General features: G+C 38.4%; 1 long non-coding RNA gene across 1 annotated transcript; it reads right to left on the bottom strand.

Annotated features, from left to right (window-relative positions):
- Positions 1-21,741: 21,741 nt before the first annotated feature.
- On the bottom strand, positions 21,742-23,939 carry LOC145156810 (uncharacterized). The gene is made up of 3 exons (XR_013736922.1): positions 23,716-23,939; positions 22,991-23,266; positions 21,742-22,870 (listed from the first exon to the last, which is right to left on the bottom strand). It is a non-coding gene; the product is annotated as an uncharacterized LOC145156810 (long non-coding RNA).
- Between the last annotated feature and the right edge of the window lie 1,818 nt (positions 23,940-25,757).

The following is a 25,757-nucleotide window of genomic DNA, read 5'->3' as shown; positions in this document are numbered from 1 at the left end:
AAAGAGTTTAAACAGGAAGTAGAAAATCAATTGGGCAGGAACATTAAGATGCTTCGATCCGATCGAGGTGGTGAGTATCTTAGTACTGAGTTCCTCGACTATCTTAAGGAGTGTGGGATTGTCTCACAATTGACACCTCCTAGGACACCACAGCTGAATGGTGTAGCTGAGAGGCGCAATCGAACTTTGTTGGACATGGTTCGCTCTATGATGAGTCGAGCTTCGCTACCAATCTCTTTTGGGGGTATGCCTTAGAGACTGCCGCCCACATCCTTAATCTAGTCCCTACAAAGAAGGTTGCCAAAACACCTCATGAAATGTGGACTGGGAAAGTTCCCAATTTGGACCATATCAAGATTTGGGGTTGCGAGGCTTTCGTGAGGCGCGAAACTCATGACAAGCTCGAACCTCGAAGTGAAAGGTGTATTTTCATCGGCCACCCACAAAAATCCTTTGGTTACCTCTCCTACAGACCCAGTGAGAATGTGGTCTTTGTGGCTAGGAGAGGGGTCTTTCGAGAGAGAGAATTTATAAACCAAGGAGACAGTGGGAGGAAAATTGACCTTGAAGAAATTCAAGACTCAATTGGTGAAGGAACCTCAGACACTAGCAATCAACTTGAGGAGGAAATTCCTGTTGATCCAGCTGACGAGTCTATACTTCCGAGGCGTTCCACAAGGGTTAGGAACACACCTGAGTTTTATTATGGATTTCATATTACTACGGAAGGTGATACATTTATCAGTGACAGTACACTGGTAAATCTGGATGAACCTAACAGTGTTAAGGAAGCCATGGCAGGCCCAGAGTCTGCTAAGTGGAAGGAGGCTATGGACAGCGAGATACAGTCCATGTATGACAATCAAGTTTGGAACTTGGTTGACAATGTACCAGGCCGTAAGACAGTCGGGTGCAAATGGATCTTCAAGAAGAAGACCGAAATGGATGGGAAGGTGCACACTTATAAGGCTCGACTGGTTGCGAAGGGTTTTACTCAGACTCAGGGTATTGATTATGATGAAAATTTCTCACCGGTAGCAAAGATTAAGTCTATTAGGGTCATGCTGGCCATTGCTGCATTTCATGATTATGAAATATGGCAAATGGATGTCAAAACCGCTTTTCTTAATGGAAAGTTGGCTGAGGATGTGTACATGAATCAGCCAGAGGGTTTTGTAAGTGCAGAATACCCTAATAGAGTGTGCAAGCTTGAGAAATCCATTTATGGATTAAAACAAGCATCTCGTAGCTGGAATCTTTGTTTCGATGAGAAGGTCAAAGAGTTTGGCTTCTTGAAAAGTGAAGATGAGTCTTGCGTGTATGTAAGAGCTAGTGGGAGTATAGTTAGCTTCTTGGTACTGTATGTAGATGACATACTACTTATAGGAAATGACATCCCAACCTTGCAAGAGGTTAAGTCCTGGCTTGGGAAGTGCTTTGCTATGAAGGACCTTGGAGAAGCTACCTATATCCTAGGGATAAGGATATTAAGAGAAAGGAGTAAAAGACTAATTGGACTTAGTCAGAGTATCTACTTGGATAAGGTGTTGAAAAGGTTCAACATGCAGAATTCCAAGAAAGGAGAATTACCGATCCAAAGCAATGCCAAACTGAGCAAGGCTCAGAGCCCGAGTACAGAAGATGAGATAGCTGAGATGAGTCGATTACCTTATGCTTCCACTGTTGGCTCGATCATGTATGCTATGACTTGTACCCGTCCTGATGTGGCCTTCGCTTTGAGCATGGTCAGCAGATATCAGGGGAACCCTGGCAAGGCTCATTGGACTGCGGTAAAGAATATTCTCAAGTACCTGCGGAGGACTAAGGATTGGATCCTTACCCTTGATGGGAGTGATGACTTGAGAGTGCTAGGGTATAGTGATGCTAGCTTTCAGACTGATAGGGATAACTTCCGCTCTCAGTCGGGCTGGGTCTTTACCTTAAATGGAGGGGCAATCACTTGGAAGAGTTCCAAACAGGAGACTGTAGCTGATTCGACTTGTGAATCAGAGTATATAGCAGCGAGTGAAGCGGCAAAGGAGGCGATATGGCTGAGGAACTTCATCGGAGACCTTGGAGTTGTACCAGCTATTAAGGAGCCTATGGAGATTTTCTGTGACAACAATAGTGCGGTTGCCTTAGCCAAGGAACCAAGAGATCATGGCAGATCCCGACACATTGACAGAAAATATCACTTCATAAGACACAAGATAGAAGAGGGACTCCTAGTGGCAAAGAGGGTATCGTCAGATGAGAACCCTGCGGAATTCCTTACGAAGGGACTGACGAGGGTTAAGCATTTGCAGCATGCGAGGCGCATCGGGCTGAGGGACGATATTAGTTTTACAGATTAGATAATTTTTCTGAAACTTGTAAAATGTAATCGACGTTTGATGATGAATAAAATGTGTGATTTATTTATGAGTAAAGTGTTACTATCATTGTCAATTATTTACTATTGTTTCAGTTTTGCATGTTTTGACTTCCAGAATAATTAATTTATTCAAACCTCCACAATCGGTCATACGTCGGAAGTAGGTATGAATCAAGATTGTCATGAATTGGGTTTGTAGATGGCTAAAGGTGTTTAGACATAGCAATGGTTGCTACAACGTTCATGAGTGCTCATAAGTTATGAGTATTGGAATAAACCCACGCTCACTTGTATCACTTCATGGAATTTATCTCGAGTGATCGTGAGACGATAATATCATATAAGTCTTCAAACCTAGAGATATGAGTTGTTACCTATGAATTGGTTGTGCATTGATTGCACGTAAACGCATCAGTAACTTGATGTTATAAAACGTGCCTTTGGGTACAATTCAACAAGTAGTAGAACAAGCATATGAGTCGAAGTTTATCTGTTCCTTCTAGAAATAGAAGCGATATTTGGGCCCCTCGATGATTTTGTGTTGACCCATGTACCGGGCCCGGTCAGAACTAAATTGATGTGTTCAGTTAAGTTCTTTGTCAAACAAATCGGAAATCGAGAAACAACTGCTAGACAATAAGTAAGACATTGTTCCATGTATTTGTCCGGCTGATATCATGAGAGCAGAGGATTATATGATCACTTATCTAAAATGGCGCTTCATAGTTCACAAGAGTTTTCGAGAGCTACGATTGCCGGTTGGTTCCTGAAGTAATATAGGCAAATACAGTTATTAGACTTATCCAAGTGGGAGTCTGTTGGATAAGGTGTCTAAGTCCATAACTTATTTGGTATATACTTGACCCGACCCGGCATGGTCCATTTGGGTTGCACTTCACCCGAACTAGTTATGGATAATTTTATGAGAATTGTATACTTACGATTTATTAATATATTATAAGTTATAATATATTAATATATAGTCATGATTATTTAATTAGTTTTAATCTTGAATTAATGATGAATTGATTTAGTGATTAAAAGGAAGACTAATTAAATCATGGGCTATTATATTTATATGGTGTGGGCTAACACTCATTTGGAATGGGCTAAGCTTATATGGAAGTCCATGGATGATCCATGGAGCTTTTACCCATGGATCCTTGGAAGAGGAAAAGACATGGGTTATTAGGGTTTCACCCTAACCATGTACACTATATAAACAAGCTTATGTTGCATGAAAAAGACACTAATGTGTGTGTAAGTGTGGTGGCCAAAATCAAGAGTTAGTATACTCTCTCATACATCTTTTCCAAGTTTGTGGTGATTTGTGATTTCCATTTGAGGCATTCACATTATTGGTGCTTGGCTCTCAAACTCCAAGGAATCAACAATCAACAAAAGGTATGTAATTCATCTAGTTCTTTTATGGTTAAAAGTACCCCATGCCATGCTAGATAGGTTATAAACCTTGGAAAATAATATTTTGCATGTATCTTAGACAAACATAGATCCAAGGTTTAATAGGGTTGCATGTACACTTAGGAAGTGTTAGAATGCTCAAAACCCAACAACATATTCTCTCAAGTTCTTCCAAGGTGTTTTGGTGATTTGTGATTCCATTTGAGGCTTCCACACTATTGGGGCTAAGCTCTTAAAGCTTGAAGACATCAAGCTACATCAAAAGGTATGTCATCTAACTAGAACTTTGTAGTATAGGTGCTTTATAATATGCTAGTTAGGATGAAACCTTGGAATAGTTAATATTTGCATGTATAATAGAGAAAACATAGATCCAAGGTTTATAGGGTTGCATGTACACCATAGGAGTGTTAGAATGCTCAAAACCAAACAGTATTTGCCCTTAAACTTTGGAGACATTACCTTTTTGGTACAAAATGTCAATTGTATACCGACCATAAGAGTCTCAAGTACATATTCAGTCAGCAAACTTTGAATATGAGACAACAACGAGCCATGGAGCTGATCAAAGACTATGACTGTGAAATCCTGTATCATCCTGGAAAGGTTAATGTAGTTGCCGATGCACTTAGCAGAAAGGTTTATCGTAATAGTATGTGTTATGCTATTACTCACACTACAATAAAGTTCACTATTCTAGATGAATTAGAGAAATGGCAAGTAGAGGCCCTAAAGCCATAAAATGCGAAGAAAGAACGGATGGTACATTATACTGATGTTTTGCTTGATGATCCAAGAGGATTGAAGGTATTCAAGAATCGGCTATGGATTCCAAAGATTGGTGGATTAAGAAAGAAGATTTTAGATGAAGCCCATAAGTCTAAATTGTCAATACATCCTGGTACAAGTAAAATGTACTATGATGTAAGAGCTGATTATTGGTGGCCTGGATTAAAGAGAGACATTGGAAGATATGTACAGGAATGCTCAGTATGCTTACAAGTCAAAGCAGAACACCAAAAGCCTTACGGAACCCCAGAAAGTCTTAGTGTTCCTGTATGGAAATGGGAAGAACTGTCCATGGATTTTATTACCAAATTGCCAAAGACTGCTAGACAGCATGATAGCATTTGGGTAATCGTCGACCGCCTGACTAAAAGCGCTCATTTTCTTGCCATGCGTGAAACGGGTCCAATGGAGAAATACGCACAAGTATACTTGGATGAAATTGTTGCAAGACATGGTGTGCCACTAAAGATCATTTCTGATCATGATACTCGCTTCACTTCTCACTTATGGGCTAGTATGCAACGTGAATTGGGATCTTGAGTTGCTCTCAGCACAGCTTATCATCCCTAGACAGATGGTCAGACGGAGAGAACAATCCAGACAGTAGAAGATATGCTTCGTGCATGTGTCTTGGAGTTCGGTGGTAACTGGGATAAATACTTACCTCTTGTCGAATTCTCGTATAATAACAGTTACCACGCTTCAATCAAAATGCCACCATATGAGGCATTATATGGTCGCAAGTGTCGTACTCCATTATGTTGGCGTGAAATAGGACAGAAAATCCTTGGAGGCCCTGAAATGATTCAAGACACCATCGACAAGATTCAAATTGTACGAGAAAGAATGAAAGCGGCCCAGGATCGACAAAAATCCTATACAGAAAAGAGGAGACGACCAATAGAATTCCAGGTGGATGATTTCGTAATGTTGAAGGTATCCCCATGGAAAGGTCTTATGCGATTTGGAAAGAAAGGAAAACTAAGTCCTAGATTTGTTGGTCCTTTCAAAATCCTCCAGAGGATTGGTAAACAAGCATACCGCTTGGAATTGCCTGAAGATTTGGCAGGTATTCATGATGTCTTTCATGTGAGTTATCTGCACAAATGCTTAAGCATGTATGATGAAGCAGTTCCATTATCCGAGGTGAAACTGGATAATAAGTTAACTTATGTAGAAGAGCCTGAAGAAATCGTAAACGAAAGAACGACTAAGCTACGTAATAAAGAAGTAGAGTTGGTGCTCGTCAAGTGGAAACACCATCGAGGCCCGAACTATACTTGGGAGAATAAGAATGAGATAAGAGTGAAATATCCCCATTTATTTTAATCGATGTAATTTCGAGGACGAAATTCTCAAAAGGAGGAGGTATTTGTAACATACACGTTTTGAAATCGTGTTTTAAGTAAATAATATTATGAAATATTATGTGATATTGAGTATTGAGTTCTAACAGATAGTTTTTACTAGAAATAAGGTAAAACTATGTTTAGAATCACTCGGAAAATATTGGAAGTCTTATGAGATTCCAATTAAAAGTTAAAATATCGAAATTTAACGAAAATATAAATTTGAAATAAGTAAAATTTTATTATTGAAAGTTGTAGATAATATCATTAGAAACATTTAGGCGAAAACCTCATCGAAATCCGAGTTATAACGAAGAAGTTATGACCAATCGAAGATCCGCGACAAAACCGGCACGGCGCCGAATGACGAAAAAGTGAGTTTTTGATAAAATAATTTTTAGCCTTGGTGATCTAAATGAAAGTCGTAGTATTCGTTAAACCGAGAATTTTGATAAAAAGAACGCCAAAATCTGACTTCGTATGAGGAAGTTATGATTTTTCTAAGTTTCAGCTTACCAATAGACAAATAAAAACTCGAATTTTAGATCGAGTGATTTTTAGCCGACACAACCTAAACGAGAATCGAATGTCTCGTCAATAGTAGTACAACGGTAAAAAGTCTAACGAAAACGGGCGTCGGATGAAGAAGTTATGAATTTTTAACGGATTTTCCTGTCCCGGTCTGTTAAAAATAATAATATTAAAAATAAAGTCAAAATTATCCGACGAAGTCTAAACGAAAGTTGTAGAGCATAAATTCCCTACGCGTGCATATAAAGAACGTCAAAAACGGAGCTCATATGCGAAAGTTATGGATTTTAGAAGTTCGGGGCTCAAAAATCGAGAAAATCTTTGAAAACCGAGAAGAATCGCAGGGCACAGCTTCGGCCACGTCGCCCTTCTCGCATGCAGACTCGTGTCCGAGCCGGAGAGCCAAGCGATGCGAGGTCCAATAGCCATCCGACGCGTGTGCACCCTCCGTGTCCGAAGTAGTTGCGTCATCCGACCAATCCGAAGCGAGTAAGCTGCATCATCCGACCAATCCAAAGCGAGTAAGCTGCATCATCCGACCAATCCGAAGCGCACACCTGTTCCGACCCTCGCATCCGAGCCTCGCCCTTCTGCTGCGTGTCCGAGCTTCGCTGCAACCTGGCCCTTCCCTCTTGCTTCGGATCCGAGGCTCGCATCCTATATAAGGGGTGCGAGACCTCCCGGGTAAATGTTAGAAATTTGGCAAATTTCACCCCTAAACTTATATTTCTTCTACTCCAACTTCCCCCGAAGCCCCGGTATTAATTCCAACGCCCGAAACACGCCCCAAAATTCCCGAGAAGCTCGAAAAATTTATCTTTTCGGTTTCGAAGCCCAACCCTCGCAGGGCCCGGTTTTTAAGAAAACTTCCGGTTTTCAACGAAGAAAGTTAATTATAGTAACGAAGTGCTGCCCAAATTACTATTTTAACCCCCGGTTATTTAACGGTGAGTTTAATATATAGGAACAATTGTATGTTATGTGTTATATGTGCTATGTGCTTTTCCATGTTATCATCTCGTGTTATTATTTCTGCTATTTTTATAGCAAGGCTATACCTCTGACCACGAAGTGTATGACATAGGCATCACTTGGGTATTGGTATGTACCGTTGACCATGAAGTGTATGACATAGGCATCACTTTGGCTTCGGCAGTATGCTAAGATAAGGCTGAAAGCCTGAATATTCTAGCAAAATGATATTCCTGAGTATTTTCTGTGCCACTTGTGTTGAAACTTTATTGATTTTATATCAAGTATGGAAATTGTTATGACTCATTGATTGATATAGAAAGCTTTTCGCATTATGCCTTTGTTGCTCCTTGTTCCTCTTTGCTTCTGCCATATTGAAGTATATATATGGCATAACGTTATATTGTATCTATTATTGAACTCACTAAGCGTCACCGCTTACCCCTCTCAATGTTTAACTAATTTGCAGGAGATAAGCATCCAGTATAGTTATATACTGATAGAAGATTTTTGAATAGTTTGAAACTATTGTATTGATAGAAGATTTTCGAATAGTTTGAAACTATTGTATTTTGCACTCCCATATGTATAAATCTATAGAATCCTGGGAAGTTATGTAATATATATAACACTTTGAAATAGTTGGTTTGTATCCACTAGTTTGCAATCACTTTATCAATATAAAATATTGTTTTTATGAATATGCATGTAGCATGTTTCGGAGTAACAATTGTCAAGTATGAAAGTGTGGGTCTTTCACTAGTCAGAGAGAGGGAGTTGTGATACTGCGAGCAGCCGTAGTACTCGCTAGCCAGTGAGAGAGTGCCGTGGTGCTGCGGGAGCCGTTTTATTCGTTAGTCAGAGCATGACACATGAATGTTCCTAGGCTTGAGTAGCCTTATTGGATTGAGTCTTGGGGGACCCGGTAGTCAAACCAGGAGAGAGACGGAGGTCTCCATAATGGTCGGGAATCAGTATATTCTGAGTTAGGTTGTGGAGATCGAAATCGGAAGGAATCGGAGAAGTGACGTACGCGTGGGTTGCGAGTCATGGGTCGCGAGTTGAGTGTTTTGTTGGGACGAGTGGTTCCAATTCTGTGTCGGACCAGACTCTCGAGTTGAGTTCGATTCTAGTGGTGTATTGAGCAGGCAGAATGAGTTTCCGGATTCAGAGATGAATTTCATTTTGAAGGGGGTATTGTTTTCATCCGGTGTCTTAGACCTAAGTGGGTCGATTCGTTGGTATGAGAAAACTGCAAAATGCATGGGACTAATGAGTAGTAGGCGACAGAGGTCGAGGGTGAGACGAATTCCGTATTCGCTTGAGGTAAAGCAAACTTCGTGACTTGTGTGTCACACTGGGCCGAGATAGTTGTATTGAGAAGGAAGTCAGTGAGACGTTTTGGTACATGCAATGGGTAACCTTTGGAGGTTCAACTGCTGCGTCGGGAGATGACCTGGTGCTCAGTCTTGAAAGGGATATTGAGAAAGGAGTTGAGGTTTATGTTTGTTAGATGTCGGAGGACGCTTCTGAACAAGCATGATCATTGTCTTGTGTCTGAGGACAGGGCGTTGAGAGTCCATTGTCCAGATGGGCTTTGATTGCAGTACAGTGGATAAGTCCCTGGAGTGACGTGATCCTTTCATTCTTTGGAGTATGATCTGAATTGTTTAACATGTCTGGTATGAGTGATCGGTAGTCAATTTTTGGGCATTGACTTGTGTTATCAGTTGCAACAAGAGAATCAGAGGGGCAGTGAGTTGTCAGGGTCTGTTATTCGAGGAGCGAATAACATGGTGATATCTTGGGAAGGCGGTCTGGCAGTGAGACAGGCCACTAGAGTTTCTAGATTCTGGAGAGTCAGGAGAGTTATCGTAGCGGCATAAGGGTCTGTCCTTTTTCTGGGTGAGAGTTCCTGTTTGGATATAGGTGTCCATGGAGGGAGACAGTTGTATAGTATGAGATCCTTTCAGTGGTGCTTTTCGGTTTTGGGTTCGATCTATGTGTTGTTGAAGATCGATTTCGAGGGCGAAATCTAATTCAAGTGGGGGAGAATTGTAACACCCGGACTTTCAGGTATATTATTGTGTGTTTAATCTTGAGATTTATGGAGTGACTCGGCGAGTTGTGAGTCCAACTCGTCGAGTAGAGTCGAGTTGTCCACGTGGGATTAATGAATGGACTCGACGAGTCAGAGAGTCGACTCGCCGAGTAGGTGCTGGGCAGAGAAACCCTAATTTTCCGGGTTTGTGTCCTATTTAAAGGGCCTTAAGCCCTCATTTCCGCCTCCCTTATCTCCAGAGAACCCTGTGGGAAACCCTAGACCAGTTCCATCCATTGAGAGAAAGAAAGTCGCTAATTTGGGTGTTCTTGTGAAACTTTAAGAGGGGGATTTGGAGAGCATCTTGGCTTGGATGAAGGGAAGGCTTTTGGATCCAGAGACTCCTCATAGTTTTGCTTCAGTTGGAGGTAAAAAGATGCTAGCTTGATCATTTCCTTATGAGATCATGTTTTAGAGAACTTTTAGGGCTTTCTTCCATTTATCTTGTGCCATGGAGTGATTTGTGTATGGTTTGAGGTTGGAACCTCAGATCTGGACTATGAGTGGCCTTGTGAGTCCAGAGACTCGAACTTTATTGTGCTGGAAGCAAGCTCTTGAGCATCTAGCCCTTGTTGGAGCATGTTTTGGCATTATGAGCCCTTTATGCCATGCATGAACGTAAAGCTTGCAACTTTACGTGCTATTCGAGCCTTAAAAGGATAGATCTGGAGTGTGGGGTTGTAGATCTGCTTAGAATCGTCTGAATGAGGATTGAGTTTGCATGAACTCGCTGAGTCAATGAGACGACTCGACGAGTCGGTTAGGGTTTGTCCCGATGAACTTGGTCATGCGACAACTCGGCAAGTTGGGGGTCAACTCGACGAGCTGAGCCGGGCTTTCATGAGACTTATGAGGAAGCAAGGGGGACTCGATGAGTTGCATGAGTGCACTCGACGAGTCGGGTCAAACATGGACTGTTGACTCGAGTTTGACTTTTGTTGACTTTAGGGTTTGGACATACCTGAGTAATGGAGACCATGGAAGGGTAAAATGGTCTTTTACCTACTTCCTGAGTAGAGAGAGAGAGAGATTAACCTTTGGTTTATTTAGAGTTGAGAATTTGAGTGTTGATTAGAGATATTTACCCTATGTGTTAGGCGGTGACTAGTTCGAGATTCAAGTATGGGGATAACTGCTTGCTTGCTTCGAGGTGAGTCTTCTCACTATACATGCCTAGAGTGGTAATATGAGTTGTGTGTGACCGGAGGGTCTTATGTGTTTATTTGAGTACTGTGATATCCTGCATTATGTCTATGATTTATGCTGTGTATTATTCTGAGCTACTGAGTTAGGACCAGAGGGTCCATCCGAGCTGTGGAACTAGAGGGTCTCCACTGAGACACATTGACCGGAGGGTCTTATTTAGTTATAGCCTCGAGTGGCTAACGAGCTGTGTGTGGTATTTTGGGGAACTCACTAAGCTTTGTGCTTATCGTGTTATGTGTTATGTGTTTCAGGTTTCTCAGGATCGCGGGACGGCACCGGCTTGATTTTACACACCAGAGAAAAAGTTATGTTTTGAGGATCCTGGATTATTAATGGAGTTGTGTTTTGTAATTTAAATAAACGAGATTTTTATACAATATGTTATGAAAAGTATGCGATTTTAAAATGAAAAATTTGTTTGAAAACTTACGTCGTTACATGACCGTTACTTTTTCACCAAGTTTGTCTTTAGGTTAAAGTAGATGGTTTTCATTGGTAATTAAGATTTTATTGGTTCTGATGTTAGTGGATCCGCGGGAGCAAACAGTGTAGCAGGGAGTGTATCACGGTGTTCTCGGGTTTCTTCATTTCAGGTGAGTTTCGCCTCATTGTACCGTGGGTCGTAGGCACCAATGCCGGCCCACTAGTTTTGGTTATCTGTCTGTAGAAGGATGCATTAGTGAGTATATGTAGTCATGTAAGATAGACTGAGGACACTTGGTCTAGGCTCTCTTACATGTTCCTTGTTTGGTTGTGGTTCTAGAGTAGGACCACCTGTCTGTGTGGCTATCTCACCTCTGAATATATATATATATATATATATATATATATATATATATATATATATATATATATATGTTCATGTATTCCTTGGATTGTTGATACTTAGTATGTTGTTATGCTGTAGTGATATGTTAGATTAGTATCCTGTTATATAGTATGTTCTTATGTTGTAGTGATCTATTAGATCGGTATCCTGTTATATAGTATGTTGTTATGCTGTAGTGATCTGTTAGATAGGTATCCTGTTATATAGGATGTTGTTATTGTTGTGATCGGTTAGATCAGTATCTTGGTATATAGGATGTTGTTATGCTATAGTGCACTGTTAGATTTGTATGTTATCTGTACTGGCTGGTTATCATCTAGTGGAGTTCCCTAGGGACTGTCTGTGGTCGTGTAGGATAGCCTAAGAACTCTTGATCTAGGCTTTCTTGCATGTTCCTTATTTGGTTGTGGCTCTAGAGTAGGATCATCTGTTCGGGCGGCTATCTCACTTCTGGCTACTTATGGTTACGCATTTCATGGAGGTTAGCTGGTAGTGGGACTATATGCTGTGAGAGGACTAATAGGCGGTAGTGAGTTGTATGATTGATGTTTTCATGTGTTATGTGCCTACTTGATGCTTGATTGTTTATATGTCGACATATGGTAGTGGTGGGTTGAGACGGTCCTGCTTTGAGCTGTAGGCCAAGATACCCGATGCGGGTCGGCTGTAAGCCGTAGGCACGGAGGCTCTGGAAGAGCGGTTGGGTTGAGGCGGTAGGCCAACAAACCATGGATATTCCAGCCCGATGGGCGAATGGAACCAATGCATGCTTGTATGTTTATCGTATGGGGTATTTTGGGGAAAAATCACTAAGTTTTATGCTTACCTAGTTGTTTATGGTTTTAGGTATCATCTGTTATTGCGGGAAGGCGAAGGCGGGACTATACACACTCATCAACAACATTGAGAATTTTGCGCTCATCATAATAATCTGATTTCATTATTTGTAATTGATCAGAATAAATGGTTTATCTTAAAATATTTTTTTATAACTTGAGAAGTTTCACTTTAAATAAAATTGAAAATTTTTTGCTATGAAAATGGGATGTTACACTATATTATTTATATAATAGGCATCACACTCACCTTACAAATAAATATTACGTTTACGACATTGCATATACCAACACTCGTGGATTTATGACTCCTTACCGCACTACGAAGTGTTGGTTAGCCGATTTTCGATGGCGACGGGCGTTAACGAAGGGAGAATATTCAATCTTGCTCATGTACAAATCATATATGTTATTGAGGGTGCTTATGGTGTATTGAATGAGACATTTAGAATCTTAAAACAAATGACTAATTATCATTTTCCAATGCAAAGAGACATAATCCTTATTTGTTTCGCATTCCATTATTTTATAAGGAAATACAATATTGAAGATGACTTATTTACGAACTTTGAATATAAGAATGCGGTTACTCCTAACGTGCAAGGTGGAGGAAATGTGGGCCAAAATATACAAGGGATAGAATGAAGTTTAGAAGACATTGAATATATATCTACTTTGTGTGACCAAATTGTTAATCAACCACTTTCAAATGGTTCAAGTTAAATTTTCGTGCAAATTATTATGGTATGCTTGAATTTTAATATGTTTCAACTTGGATTTTAAATGATTTACTTTCAATTTGGATTTTGTATGCATTTTATTTTTATATAATTATTCAACAACTTCATTAAGATATGTTGAATATGTTCCAAAAACCTTTTATTATTTGTTTTATATTATATGTGTGCGTTATTATTTGATTATAACACCTCATTTTATTTAGAAATGTTTTCTATTTATAAGGGTTTAGAGTTTGTTTAGGAATCTTTGTAATATTGTTATATAAAGTCATAAAGATGTCTTATTTTATTCATTCCAACATTTTTTTCCTCTTATCTCCTTAGAGATTTAGTAGCAATGTAACCCTTTAATAAGAATACCTTTTTCATAGTGATTTTTCTTGATTTGGGGTTTCCACTCTAAATCGTTGGTGTTCTTTATTTCTTCCGTTTATCTTTGTGGTTGTTCCGCGTTGCTCCTTTTCTAACAAGTGGTATCAGAGCGTTCAAAGATTTGAATCCGTTGGTGATCAACGTTGGCCGTTTTTGAGTTGATCGTGTTTCCTTGGCCGTTACGAGTTGATTGTTTTTTCTTGGTTGTTAAGCAACATCGGTGTTTTCTTTTAGAGCCATGTTAGCTACGTTATCGGTTCTTTCTTGTTCGTATCTGTCGGCCCTTCGATCGATCTTTTTAAAAGCCTTCAATGATCCGAATCACACGTATGATCTTCTTCGTTGGAGGTTTGGTTTTTACAAAAACTCGTCAAAATTTTTTTCGTAGTCAATTTAATCCACACTCTCTACATCGGTTTAACCTCTTAAGAGTTTCAAATGTCAAAACACACCTTCTGCCGTTTCTTGAAGCTTTATATACGTCTCTTTTCTTGAACGTCGTGTCTCTTGAACCCTAAAGAGTTAACCACCTTGGCCGATCCAATCGCTGTTTCTTTTTTTTTTTTTTTTTTTTTTTATTTTTTTTTTAAGTTCTTGCTACACTACGATTGGTTGTCCTTGGCTGCCATCAACCTATGTATAGCTACACAATCGTTTTTCCCATATACTCATAACTCATAAGAGTTTTTTTAACCATATTCAACAATTAATCAACTCTACTTAAATCGTTTTATCTTAAGACGACATAGAAGCTTCTATTTTCGTTTGTTTCTTGGTCCATATTAGCCAACCTTTTTTCCCTAATAAAGCCACGTTAGTCATCGCAACAACTCGTTTTATTTGTGACCCATATTAACAGATTTTTTCAAGGGCCGATGGTTTTACTAGGCCTTCTCATCATCCTCTTTGGTTGATTTTTTTTCTCGAGCCTATAAACAATAAGAAATCGTTGTTTCAAGGATTTCTTACTATCCATTCTTCCACTAATTATAAATTGATGGGTTTTTCCAACCCTTTATAAATCAATTTTATCAACTCTTAAAGATTGATTTTTTTTCAGCCTTGTAAATCATTTTTCTTTTAGCCTTTTTTTAAAGGTTATTTATAATACAGTTTTTCCGATGTCTACTATCAAGTATGAATTTATGTTTTTGGATCGTGGCATTAGATTTTCCATTATTGGAACGTGGCACATGTTTTCCCATTTGGCAAGTGAGATGATAGATCTTATGGCTTGAATCGATTATGATGATGTGTTGGACTATTTTGGAGTAGGATGTTTGGAATCATCCACAAGTAACATGATTTCATTGTGGATTGAACTCTTTTTGAGTTTCAGGTTATTGTCTTTTCTATTACTGATTTTAAGAGGCTTTTCGACTTTGGGAGCGTTAGGATCGTGAGATCCTATTACTCATTCGTTGAAGAAAATTAGTATGAATGTCATTCGGCTTGTTTGAGCGTTATAATACCACAATAAAGTTTTCAAGAAATTAATACCATAAAGTATTTTCAAGAATTTAATATCGTAAGGCATTTTCAAGACTTTGATACCGTGAGTTATTTTAGCCATTAGGCGATATTGGTCGGAAGACATTTATACCGTATAATATTGGTTTGAAGTGTTTACTTATTTAATACTACTCATTTCTAATTTGGATAAAGCCTTATTTTAGCAAGGTGTCGGTTTTAGTTCGAGAGTGTATTTACGAGGAATTATTGCTATGACATGAAGACCATTTTGGCACATTTTGACACAAGCGGTTTGGCATCGTTGCAGTTGTCTTTGATGCGTTTATAATACCTTAAAGGTATTTTAAAGTACTTACATCGAGTTTGAAGGTGTGTATCCATTGGCATTTTGGTGATTAGATATATCACCGTTTTTTCTTTCTAAGCCGTTTGAGAGAGTTTAGTCCTTAGAGACTTTGACATTGCTTATTTTTCGACTTATATCTTGTGAAGTTTGAAGGTTTTTTTTCCTTTTTTTTTGTTGGTGTTCTTTATTGCTTCCGTTTATCTTTGTGGTTGTTCCGCGTTGCTCTTTTTATAACAAGATATTTATCAAGTAGATATATTTTATCCAACACAAGATAAAAAAGAAAAATAATGTCAATTTTCACAATTCAAAATAGTCAGTCAGTAGGCCGCCAGATGTATAATAAAAAATCAAGTTACATTCACAGACAAACTCAATCTAATCTTCTGGCTCTAGGGTTTAGGCTAGCCTCTAATTCAGTCGGATATAACTTAATCGGCAACTATGAAAGAAACCTTTAAATTGACAAAAGCTATTTGTATCCTCCGATGAGTTTTTTCTTTTGATTATTCATGTTTTATTTTTATCACGGTGCTAGGAAAAAAAAAACTTCCAATATATATATTTTTAAAATTTATTTGGAGATGTCTACCTAGAAAAAGCCCTTAAAAACTTGTGTTAACACAAGTTCTTAATTCCGAAACAATGGCCGATATTTTCGTTGATTTTAAGGGTATCCACAATGCATTAAACTTATTGGAGTTTAATGGATTGACACATCATCATTTTACTTAATATACAACTCTACATTAATTTTCCTACAATGCATTGAACTCGATAGAGTTCAATGGAATATATATTCAATAGTTAAAAGGTTTCCTTTCTCCCATTGAAGAGTTCAATGACCATTGAACTTCATATCCATTGAATGCCAACATGACATCCCACAATGGTAGAGTTTAATTCATTGAACGCCAATTAGACATGCCACCTCATTCGACTCTCCTATTAAACTATACATTGTGTATGCTCTAAGAGGCAAATGGGGTTCAAACAAGATCGTAAAGTCATTGAAGCAGAATTCGCCAAGAACCCCGCCGACGCAGATGTACACTTCTCTCCCTTTCTCAGTTGTTTATGTATCGATGATGTATGAAGTTAAGGAAGGACAATGATTTAATCCATCTGTAATTTGATTTCTACCTCTGCTTAAGCCCTAAGTTTAAATTTAAATAAATGTTTCATGGTCAAAATACCGATAACAAAACTAACCTTAAGGAACAGATTTGCCATTGAACCTACAACATGTTAAATTGTTTGAGCTCTGATTCCTTTCTTGCCCCCTTATTGCGTATGTGTACAGTGTACTGTAAAGAGTTTGGTGAACGTGAATAAATGAGGTGTTAGTGGAGGCTCTGCTCCCTATTCAAGTGCTATAAAGGTTTATTAAGTATAATAATTTATTCATTTTTGTAATTTTCATTTATATAAATATGCTTATTGGCTTATTGCACATATTTTGCCTAATCATTAAGGGATAATCCAATCATGCAACATGAATCTCAACTGCCACTACTACAAAAAGGTCTTTTTATTAGGGTTTTAGAATCAATCACCCCTTGAATAGGTGTGTCGTATATTAATCTATATATATATATATATATATATATATATATATATATATATATATATATATATATATATATATATATATATATACCAAGAGATAACAACAGACTAATACTAAAATATAGGAAATATCCTTAGATAAGGATATATACAAATATAAAATAAAACTAGTCCTATTAGACCCCTATTAACCCCCCCCCCCCCCCCCCCCCCCCGCAAGCGAAGATGGGGAAGGTCCAACACGTAGCTTGGAGCGAAAAGCTTCAAATAGAGGACGAGGAAGACTCTTGGTAAAAATGTCGACGAGCTGCAGATGCGTAGGAACAAACTTTGTGTGAAGTTTGCCAGAGAGAACTAACTCACGAACAATGTGATAATCAATATCAATATGTTTAGCATGCTTATGAGAGATCGGATTTTGACTTAAGAAAAGAGCACTACGGTTGTCACATAGTAGAGTGGGACTGCCGGAAGGAAGAACATGAAGCTCTCGTAAAATATGAGTGATCCAGATGATTTCTGCAGCAGTATTTTCTAAAGCTCGATATTCCGATTCACAACTAGATCGAGAAACAATCGGTTGTTTCTTAGCGCTCCAAGAGACAAGATTGCCACCCAAAAAAAAGAATAACCATAAGTAGATCGGCGTGTCTCAATACAACGTGCCCAGTCTGCATCAGAGTAACCTAATATAAGGGGCTTGGGAGCATGGGAGAAAGTGAGACCAAAAGCAAGAGTGCCTTTAATGTACCTTAGAATGCGTTTTACAGCATGAAAATGGTCTTGCATGGGATTATGCAAAAATTGGCTCACCTGATTGACTGCATAAGAGATGGCGGGTCTAGTGATTGTAAAATACTGAAGAGCACCTACTAGAGATCGGTAATGAGTGGGATCAGAGAAGGCAATTACTTTTTTTTTTGGAAACGGCAAACGAATTAAGTGGAGCCTACTCGCAATATTTCAACGAGCACCCCGGGTTCGAGCTCCTTTACAGGGCAAACCCAGCCCCCATAGGCCGATGTAGATAACGATGTGGCTAATGACTAATGTCGATATTCGGGGAACATTAATTTATGAAAAATTTGGTAAAAAACGAACCCCAAAAATTGACTCTGATATCTGCTTTGAGTTAAAGAAAAAAAGTCAAAGAGTTTACCCAAATGAACATCGTACGCTTCCATGATAATAAAACAAATTGAGTTTTGCATATTGATTCTTACGATAAAACACAATAATCTTGTTGCCTCTTCCGGTGCACAGTGATAATTAACATATAAAGTGATGAGCCACTACCATCAACGAAAACGGTAGCCTATGTCAGTGGCATTGACGAGGATGTGTATATAGTACTTAGCTTACTGTAGTCTCTTTCCTTTGATGTGGTAAGTAGGCAGAGTGAGGAAAAAAGGAGAAGGCGAATTTCGAAATATGACAAGAAATTACTCAACTAACAACCCATTCAACACCCCTACTTTAACATTCCTGTGGTGGTGGATATTCATCAATGAATTGGGTCTCTAAGATTGATTCGGATTAATTCCAGGTTCTAGAGTTAACATACTCTTCTGGAAAGATATTGGGTGTGGCGAAACCACTTTCCATACTCGATTTCCATCTCTCTACAATCTTAAATCAATAAAATGTTGTCAGATTGAGGAAAGAATTCCTAGTAATGGCTTCTCATGGCGTTGGAAACAGGAAGTGAGATATGGAGATGAGGTTGCCAAACTGTTGCAGCTCTACTTGGCCATCGGTGACATAGAGGTTCCTCTCACCTCAAATTTGGGCTTTCCACTACAAATCCAGATGGAAGATACACCGTTGACTCCATGAGGCAGCTAATAGATTCAAAGATGAGGTCATATAAAGGCCCGGTGATAAGTTGGTCCAAAGTTGTTCCTTTAAAGGTTCGTTGTTTCGTATGCCGGATCTTGTTAAATAGAATACTGGTGGCTGATACCTTGGCGGTTAGAGGTATCAAAGTGAACAACTTAATGTAACACCCCGTTTCCAGATCGGATCGACTTTGGGCTTTAAGGAGTCAAAGGCTTGGTTTTTGAGTAAAATCAGGGTTCACGGTATGACCACTAAAGGGTCACGACATGAGGAGGGATCAATAAAGATTTCGATTTAAACTGAGATCAGTATGTGAGAATTAAGAGCTCACAATGCGAGATGCACTGCAGCCCAAGCCTACGATCTTTTAGGGTTTCCATCGTATTTAGACCCTATAAACATCATTTTAAGGTTCCAAACCAGCCTGCTTCGTCCCTAAACTTAGTAAAACCCTAACCCTAGCCTCTCCTTGTGTTTCTTGAGCTTTTGGTAGAGTTTTGGTGGTTTGAAGAAGAAGAGATCATCAAGGAAGCATAGTTGCAGCTTGGAAGCTTCATTTGCAACCTTTAGCTACACTTTTGGACCAATGTGAGTAATCAAGATCAGTGCTTTATGTTTCCTTGTTGCTAGATCTAAGATTTTATGCATATTCATCGAAGATATTAAGAGTTAGATTATTGGGACTCCATAATTATGGGTCCTTAGATTCTTATTTGTCATGGATGTGAAGTTTGAATGATGTTGGAGTGCATGCATGAGAATTTATCTTCTTTTTTCCCCATGAATGACCCATTTTGAGTTCATGTATTGTATTGGACATACAAGACCTTAAAGCATTGATTTTTATGACCCTAGGAGTGTTAGGAAGCCTCGTGGAAAAGATGGATTGGTGGCTTAACAGATTAAAAGGTTTTTGGATAAAAATGGCATACAGTCAGATCTCACGATGTGAGGAAGATGGATGTCACGTCATGAAGATTACAAGACTCGATTATCTTGTCATGTAGTGGCTCACGACGTGGTCCATAGATGGTCACGTTGTGAGGGCCTACTGACTGTTGACTTTCGTTGGCCGTTAACTTTTTGACCAAGTTTGACTTTTGGTCAAACTTAAGAGTTTGGATTGGTGAATAAGATTTTATATGGCTCTGATGTTAGTGGATCCGCAGGAGAAAGCAGTGTAGCAGGGAACGAATCGCGGTATTCTCGGGTTTCTTCATCGCTGGTCGAAGGCACCAATGTCGGCCCAATAGTTTTCGGTTATCTGTTACTAGGGGGATTCCATAGGGACTGCATATAGTCATGTTGGGTAGGTTGAGGACTCTTGACCTAAGCTCTCTTACCTGTTCCTTGTTTGGTTGTGGTTCTAGGGTAGGGTCATCTGTCTGGGTGGCTATCTCACCTCTAATTATATACGGTCAAGCATTTCGTAGATTGTTGCTACTTAGTATGACACGGTGCTGTAGTGATCTGTTAGATCTATATTCTAGTATATTGAGTATATTGTTATGTTGTAGTGATCGGTTAGATCTACATTGTGGTATCAAGTATGCTGATATGTCGTAGTGATCTGTATTCTGGTATTGAGTATATTGTTACGTTGTAGTGATCTGTTAGATCAATATCCTGGTATGTAGAATGTTCCTATGCTATAGTGCACTGTGGAATCTGTATGTTATATGTACTTACTGGTTATCGTCTCGTGGAGTGCCCTAGAGACTGTCTGTGGTTATGTAGGATAACTTGAGAACTCTTTGTCTAGGCTCTTTGCCTGTTCCTTGTTTGGTTGTGGCTCTAGAGTAGGATCATCTGTTCAGGTGGATATCTCACCTCTGGCTACTTATGGTTATGCATTTCATGGAGGTTAGCTAGTAGCGGGGTTGTGTACTGTAAGAGGACTAGTAGGCGGGAGTGAGCTGCATGATTGCTATTTGCCTGTTTTATGTGCCTGCTTGATCCTTGCTTGTTTATATGTCGACATATGGTGGTGGTAAGTTGAGGCAGTCCTGCTTTGTGCTGTAGGCCATCATACTCTGTGCGGGCCGGCTATAAGCCGAAGGCACATAGGCTTGGGAGGAGCAGTTGGGTTGAGGTGGTGGGCCAACAAAGCTCGATATTCTGGACCAGATAGACTGAAGGTCTGCGAGGCGGTCCTAAGAGCGGAAGTTATGCATGCTTGTATGTTATCGTATGTGGTATTTTGGGGAAAAATCACTAAGCTTAATGCTTACCTAGTTGTTTATGGTTTCAGGTATCACCGGTGACTGCGGGAAGACGAAGGCGGGACTGTACCCACTCATCAGCAACATTGTAGATTCCGTGTTTTCTACAATACTCTGATTTTTAATAAATTTAATTTGAAATAAAATTTTTTCTTAAATAATGGATTAATAAATTGGGAAGTTTTTACGTTAATAAAATGAAGAATTTTATGGTTGTGAAAATGGGACGTTTCAAGTTGGTATCATAGCTTGGGCACGGTTCGATGTGTTCGGCAGGGACGTCGAAACCTATAACAGGGGTGAAGGTGGGCAGGTTAGCTGCACCTGATCCCACATCGACTGGGAAGGAGAACTAAGCATTCCTTAAAAGGGGTGTGGATACCTTCTCTGTCACAACACGTTTTGAAGCCGTGAGGGCAGCAGATCCCATGAGAACTCTATAGTTAAGCATGCCCGGGCGAGGGCAATTCAGGGATGGGTGACCCCCTGGGAAGATGTTGTGTCGGGAGCCCAAAGCGGACAATATTGTGATACATGCCAGAGGGGGATGTTATAAATGGTATTATAGCCCTGGTTTGAGTGAATTGGAGGAACACTTGTGTGAATCCAGTCTTAAACTAGGATCCAAGAATTTTTGTAAACTTTTTTTTTAAAGAAATAATTTATAATAAATGAGTTGGGCTAAGGACACGGGCTCGGTCTCTTGTCATGTTCTCTTTTGATTGTTGGCTTGGTATCGGGAACGTGGGCCTTGACTTAACTTTGACTTTCAGGAGGATACGGTCTATACAGTCAGCCAGAGCCTGAACATGAGAGTGGTTCCTAAAATACCCATACTTGTTATGTTTGCTGAGTTTTAATTTTGCTGATGTATGGATTGTTAGAAAAGCATGCTAGTGGGTAAGGTTCTTAAAAACTGTGTATAGAAATGCCTGATTTCTGTGATGCCTTCTGATTTAGGGAGTTTCTTACCTGATATATGTTTTTGATTGTGTGATTGTTGCGTGAATGTTGATTAGTTGTATATGGTCAGGATTGAATAGCCCTAGAATGATCGACTTGGCCTTACTTTCTGTTCCTTGTTTGGTTGTGGATTTAGGGCAGAGTTGATTATTTGACAGTCCATCTGATCTCGTATTGTGTACAACAAGCATGCACAAAAGCAACCGATGGTGCTAGAGCGTGGGTGATCCTAGGAGTGCCTAGGAAGTTAGTTGTAGCTCATAACGGAAGTGGTATTAGCATGTCTAGGAGTGGTCTAGTGTAGTGACTTAGGACCTTGGAAGGAATTCTGGATCGACTACGGATAGGTGTGGAAGGTAGTATAGGTCGTACTACTGAAAGCACATGATCCGTATGAGATTTAGGAGGAATTTCGAGGCTGCTAAGTGACTAATAGGAGTAGGGCCTGGTGTGTTGAGCACTGTGTTGTGATGTGTGGTCTTTTCTTGGTATATTTCAGTATGGCAGCTATTGGAGGTTCAGGATCAGGAGCCGAAGCAGGCGGCCAGGATGGGTCAGGATTGACTGAGAACCAGGTCAGGGTGATCATTCGTGAGGAGGTTGTTTCTTTTGTCAGAACCGGGTCAGGGAGATCATTCGTGAGGAGGTTGTTTCTTTTGTCAGAGAGGTGACTCCGAAGTTTCTCAGGATGGTCAAGACCTCCATGATTGAGTTTTTCGATGATCGTTATGCTACACTTTCTGAGGTTGTTGCTGCTTTAGCCACCATGGTTGTTGCTGCCATTAGGGCTTGAGGAATAAGAGCTTTCCAGTACCGGGATTTCGATAATACGAAGCCCCCCAGAGTTTGATAGGGTCTCGGACACGATTGTGGCGATGCAATGGTTATCTGATGTAGAGGGTTGGATTCTTCATGATCTTTATTGCAACAACAATTTCTGCATCCAAATCCTCAAATCAACAATATGCTACCTGGTTGTCCTTTGATTTTAAAAAAGTCAAAACCAAAAGAAGGGTAGTTTCAGTTTGATATAATTTAAGCAGGGTTACAAACATACCTGTCCACATCAGTGTTTGTAATAAAAACTGATATTTAAACATAGTTCGACCTAATCATAGATCATGATATCTGAACAAAAACAAAAATGATGTACAACTACCCATTGAGCTTAGCAGGTATCGATGAAGTTGATTTTTAACAAAAAAGTAGTATGTATGAACCTTACGTTGTATAAGGCTTCAAACAGAACATAGCATACTTCTAGATCAGATAGAAGGTAGAAGAAGTAGATGAGAGGAATTCAGCTATGCAACTGAGAGAACAGAGCAAAAACCTATAAACAGTAGAACATAAGAAGTCAGAAAGACATAAACGTATACAAACTCATGAAATCCATATACATAATTTCCTAAAAGGTGAAACTCAATTTCACATCGATGGAATGCCCCTATGATTTTTCAAAATTTCCTTAAAAGCCATTGGTTAGTGCATGTTTTCTTACAGAAAACACTTGGACTGCGTTGCTCTGCCAATGATAGGAAAACACTTACAACTTCATATGAAACCTTCACCCACTGAGTTGAACATAAAATTAAGATGACATAACAATCAGACTAAAGCTAAACATAAGAGATTTAAAAAAAAGACCAATACTCAGAATTAGAAGATGCTTCATATATCTATTAAAATCAGGTTAAATTTACATAGAACATGAGAAGAAATTTATCGGTCCTTATATATCATATTATCAATCAAATAAAAAAAGCTTTTAGTGAGTATCACCTGCGGCACACATTCATACATACACCGCCGTCAGTTCATGTGGTGCTAGAAAAGAGAAGGCGACTCCTCCCTCCCGAGTGGCACATAGCCTTAGAGGCACCAAGCATAGAGAAGCGAAGAAGCAGTGGAGAAGCATCAGAGAAGAAGTCGATGACGGTATCCATGGATGCGTTCCAGAGAGACGCAGTTGTATATGCGGGGTGAGAGAGACGAGCTTCATCTGATTGGGAGATTACAAAATCAATGTGATAAGATAAGGATCAAGGTCGGCGAGTAACAGAGGTAGTAACCGATAAACAAAAGCGTGCTAATTGTGTTAAAGTTGCCAACAAATTGTGGCGAAAATCAAATTTGCAAAACGTTCCTGTTTACCAACGAAAAACAAATAAGGAACGGAAGCTAAAGACTGGTGAAATTGCGAATCCAAGGTAATTTGGTGGCGAAAATGTGAATGTACAAAATTTACTATTTACGAACTCGTATGTGAATTTATATATATATATATATATATATATATATATATATATATATATATATATATATATATATATATATATATATATATATAAGGGTGAGATCGGTTGAGAACTCATAGTTTCCCGAGAACCCGAGAACTAAAGGTGGAGCGTTAGATCAAAATTAACTCATTAAGGACATGATCGTCATCTTACCAATCCCATTTAACTTTTAGTATTATTGAAATTATTAATAAAAAGCTCTCAAATTAACATTATAAATCAAATTTTCGGAATTTTTTATAAAAATATAATTTTCGTTTTTTAAAAAAATTTGCAGATTTTTTTTAATTTTTTCATAAAACATAAATTTTTAAAAAAGTTGAAAAAAACATTTTTTATAAAAACTGCATTTTTTTAAGAAAACAATCAATTTTATAAACTTAGTAAATTTAAAAAAAAAACTGGAAGATACAAAAAAAACTATAATTTTTTTAACCAAAAAATCAACGTTTTAGGAGCATATATGCATATTTTTTCAAGTGTATGTATACATATTTCTTATACTATAATATTCGTAAATAAATCAATAAAAAACACATTTTTACTTAGTAATCTATAACACAATAGTACATGTATTTTATTCGATACAAAATAAAATATAAAAAAGTAAAAATGCTATAAATTTCAAATCGCTTTCATTCCTTCAATTAATCACTTTTCACCTCTTCGATATTTTCCCAAAATTCTTACAAATCTACAAGAAAATAAAAAAAAAATTGATTAATGCTAGAACATTCACAAAAATACATATGTATAAATCATGTAAGATTCACTTGTGATTATATCTTTAAGATTCAAACATGAAACTTACAAGAATTTTTTTTTAAAAATAATTAACGAAGAACGCTTACACTAAATGCATGTGTACATTTAGACGTAATTTATATGTGATTTACATGTAAATCACATGTAATTCGTATGTGATTCACTTATGATTTACATGTGAATTACATGTGAGTTACATGTGATTTAAATGTAAATCTCATGTGATTCATATGTGAATTACATGTGATTTACATGTGAATCACATGTAATTCATATGTGAATCACTTGTGATTTACATGTGAATTACATGTGATTCATATGTGATTCACATGTGATTCATATGTGATTCACATGTGAATACCATGTGATTCATATGTAAATTACACGTGATTTACATGTGAATCGCATGTAATTCATATGTGAGTTACATGCGATTTACATGTGTATCCAATGTGATTGATATGTGAATTACATGTGATTTACATGTGAATCACATGTAATTCATATGTGATTCACTTGTGATTTACATGTGATTTATATGTGAGTTACATGTGATTTACATGTGAATCCCATGTGATTCATATGTGAATTACATGTGAATCACATGTAATCCATATGTGATTCACTTATGATTTACATGTGATTCATATGTGAATTACATGTGAATCACATACGTAATTCATATGTGATTCACTTGTGATATACATGTGAATCACATGCAAATCATATATGATTCACTTGCGATTTAGATGTGACTTA

Source organism: Lactuca virosa, chromosome 2 (assembly GCF_052849685.1).
Source record: "Lactuca virosa cultivar CGN04683 chromosome 2, Lactuca_virosa_CGN04683_v6, whole genome shotgun sequence".
Classification (NCBI taxonomy): domain Eukaryota; kingdom Viridiplantae; phylum Streptophyta; class Magnoliopsida; order Asterales; family Asteraceae; genus Lactuca; species Lactuca virosa.
This window is presented reverse-complemented; position numbering and strand designations above follow the sequence as displayed.